This window comes from Triticum dicoccoides, chromosome 7B (assembly GCF_002162155.2).
Source record: "Triticum dicoccoides isolate Atlit2015 ecotype Zavitan chromosome 7B, WEW_v2.0, whole genome shotgun sequence".
NCBI classification, from domain to species: domain Eukaryota; kingdom Viridiplantae; phylum Streptophyta; class Magnoliopsida; order Poales; family Poaceae; genus Triticum; species Triticum dicoccoides.
Window position 1 is genome coordinate 25,482,155 of NC_041393.1, and position 3,674 is coordinate 25,485,828.

Consider the following 3,674-nt stretch of genomic DNA (forward strand, 5'->3'; position numbering starts at 1 on the left):
AATGACAGCAGAACTGGACGCCTACTTTTGCATGTAGATAGATATATAGGTTCAGAAAACTCAGCAGCCCTCGTGCTTCTTGTGCTAGCTAAACTTGCTCCGAACTCCTGACAGGACAGGGGGAACCCCTGTCTGTCTGTTTTGGCGTCACGCTCCTTTTGGATGATGGATGCATTTTGCATTAATGGAGAATGCAGTGGTTCTTGCACTGAGATGACGGTCCTGTATTTCTTTTAGATGATGCATTTCATATATACTACAACAAATGCAGTTGATGCCGAGCACCTGAATTCTGAACGAGGGAGGCCACAGATGACACCTAACATTTTGCCGTTCGTTGATGTCCTTACTTCTTAGGCCACCGACTCAGTTGGATCGAGTGCAGTAGTATTTCACAGTAGAGAAGTTAGATGCTGTACATGCTAACTGAATTGGAGTAGAATTCTAAATCACTACTCCATCCGTTCCTAAATATAAGTCTTTCTAAAGATTTCAATGCGGGCTACATACGAAGCAAAATGAATGATTCTATACTCTAAAATATGTCTATATTTATATACATATGTAGTCCTTATTGAAATCTCTAAAAAAACTTGTATTTAGGAACGGAGGGAATATATGATATGTGTTGGATAAACAGCAACTAGTATTTCCTGAGGGCCAAAGGCCATTACATATACACTAGTAAGTGTGCACGTGCAACGCACGTTTTAACAAATATAAACCAGGATAAAAATCCACTTCAAGGTAAATAAATCTAGAATAAGGTTTCAGCAAAAATATTTTACAAAAATCCGTGGTTCCCAAATATGTTCAGTAAGAACATCTCCAACAGGTGCCCAAAAATTGCTCCGCGCGTTAAAATTCATTTTTTTGCGCGCCAGACAGCTCCAGCAGAAGCTGTAAAATAATGCGCGTGCAAAAAAAGGTTGGGCGTGCGATGAAAAAGCTATCGCATGCCCGCGCTTCACAATTTATACTGCGTGTTTTTTTGGCGCGCGTTTTTGGGCATCTGGTAAATCAATGTTGGTTCCAGCATGTTAAAGGTGCTACAGTGACACGCTAAAACTATTTTAGGGTGCAAAAATTTTGTGCGCCTGTTGGAGATGCTCTTATAACCATCCTATAGAAGCAATCAAATATACCTTGACTCACTTTATCGAAGAGGTTGTAGAAGTAACTCCAACTCATGTCTTGACAAATACACCATTTTCCTTAGTTAGAACTTGCAAAGAAATGGCAACCCATCATCTCTAACGATTCCATATTAAAAGGAAAAAAAATACATCATGAAATGACATAGAGACAATATGCACACAATTATGTTGAACAATGATATGGGTCAAACATATGGAGTTAGTTGTTTCCCGAAAACAACTTTCTTGAAAATAATTATCTCTACATTGTGCCTGCAAAAGGAAAGAGAAACTTTATGTGAACCCAAAAACTACAATGGACAAACACACAATTTTTCAACAAATAAAAAAGAACACTGAGCAGGAAGCTTCCAATCCTCGTACGAAGGACAACCTTCCTACAAATACACAATCCGGTGCAGGTTCATACAATTTTCATTCTGCGCAAGTGATGCAACATAGAAATTCAAGCCACTGCGACAAAATATGCAGGGAGAAATCTGTTTAAAGGCAATAATTGTTTATCAACAAGTTGGTACAAGTTGTTATCAAATACTTCAACACATTTCCAATTTCAATTATGAATATGCAATAAGATCCTTGCACCTTAATGATTTTTAACCAAACTATAAAATTAGTAGGCCAACCATAAATATTTTTGTTTTCGTACCTGAAGTACCTTTGAAATCTTGAGAAACAACAAGTACTATACAATCAAACTGGCTTCTTCTTGGGATAAGCCAATGTTCCAGCTCCAAGGTTTGATATGCCCGAAAGCTACAACATCTTTTAAATGGCACATGTTAAAACTGAGAAGTCCATTGTTTCCACTAAGCATTTTCATTGACATCTGCAAAGTTCAAGGAGCTTTAGCGACACATATTATTAATAGAAGTCTACATTTGATAGTACAAAACAATTTACTCCCGGCAATTAAATCTCATTGTACAACAATTGCTCACACATGAAATCTCAACCTGATGGCTCCATCCTTTTTGTTGCATCGGCATCTGTTGAAGCCCTTATTTTAATTCCTGGTCAGCATTGACTGATGCAATAATAAAGCAGCAGCTTCCCAACCAAAACCCTTAGTGATGTAGCTATCGTCTTCGACCACTTGGATCTCGAAGAATCCAATTAAGCTAGCTTAGCTACAAGCACAATCTGTGCCTCGTTCTCCAGCTGATATCTTTGCTCAACTTGGGCACCAGTTCTTGCAGGGCCTTTATCCTCTCGGCTATCCTCTCCCGGCAAAACTGCGACAAGGACCAGATGGTTAATTAATTAGAATAAATCATCCAGCATTCAGTTTATAGAGGAAGAGAGGTCCATGGAGCTAAATAGAACTGCACATGAGTAGAGAAGAACAAGAACAGTATGGGCAACTAAAAGGACGAAAACACGGGAAACTAATCAGATTAGTGCTAAGAAGCTAACTGCTCCCCTTGGTTTTATATTCTATAAGGTTAATTGTCGGCCAAATTGACAGTAAAACTATATGAGCGTCACTCGATAGATAGTTCACTCCCTCCGAGGTGCTGTGTGGGTTGGTGGTCTGGCCTGGCCGCGCGCGCACCCGCTGCCTTGGCGGCGCCGGCGCGCCACCTCCTCCTCGCCCGGCTTGTGGTGGTTGCGCCCTGCAGCCGGAGCACCTCCTCCTCCCCCGGCTTGTTGTGGTTGCACCCTGCAGCCGGAGCACCTCCTACTCCGCCAAAGGTCTGGTTCGGCATGGGCACCGTTTGCTGCTGCAAGAACATCTGCTGTTCTCAGGAAAATGATCGGGGGGCTGCAACTGGATTAATTCGAGAGAAAAAGACCTGCACGCACGTCGCCGCCCGATCCGCCCTTGCCAAGGGTGAGTGGGAGCAGCAGGACGCCATCGCCGCCGCCGTCGACCCCGATGGATGGCGAGCAGCCCATGCCCTTGAGAAGCATGTCGTTGTGGTGGCCCTATCTCAGATCGGCGAGGTTCTGTAGCACCATCTCTACTTCGCCGCTGTGACGCCGCAGCCGGGATGCCGCTAATCTGGTGCTGACAAAGCCGCGACGCCAGCATCCCCGACAGGTCGTACGGCCCCCTAAACAGCTGCTGCTTTATCCCATCAGGCTGGGCGCGGTCCTCAGGCTTCGTCCTAGCGGCATGGTCGTGTCAAGCCGAGGGCGGCAGGCTGCCGAGCATCTGGTGGAGGAAATCGTCGTGCACGCCGCCATTGCCATTGGCGTGGCATGGGGCGACTGAGACAACCACCTCTGACCCAGGAACGTCAGTTGGGAGGAGGGTATGGAGGGGGCGAGGGCCGAGGGGTCGTGCGGGCGTGCGGTGTTGACAGCGGTTCTGTTTTTCGAACGGCAGGTGGGTTAGCGATCGATGGAGGCTTATTGCGTGGCTTGTTAGCGTTAAACACCTAAGGATTCAGGGCCATTAGATCTTGATAATGGATGGGTCTGATTGTTTGGATCTGCCCCTCTCTTTCTTTTATAGTGGTAGTAGATGTGTGTCAAAGTGCAGACAACCCCTTATACAATGGGGATATACCG

General features: G+C 44.8%; 1 long non-coding RNA gene across 1 annotated transcript; it reads right to left on the bottom strand.

Moving 5' to 3' along the window:
• Window positions 1-1,315: 1,315 nt before the first annotated feature.
• Window positions 1,316-2,793, bottom strand: LOC119335871. Its single transcript, XR_005162102.1, has 3 exons — window positions 2,114-2,793; window positions 1,816-1,986; window positions 1,316-1,409 (listed from the first exon to the last, which is right to left on the bottom strand). It is a non-coding gene; the product is annotated as an uncharacterized LOC119335871 (long non-coding RNA).
• Between the last annotated feature and the right edge of the window lie 881 nt (window positions 2,794-3,674).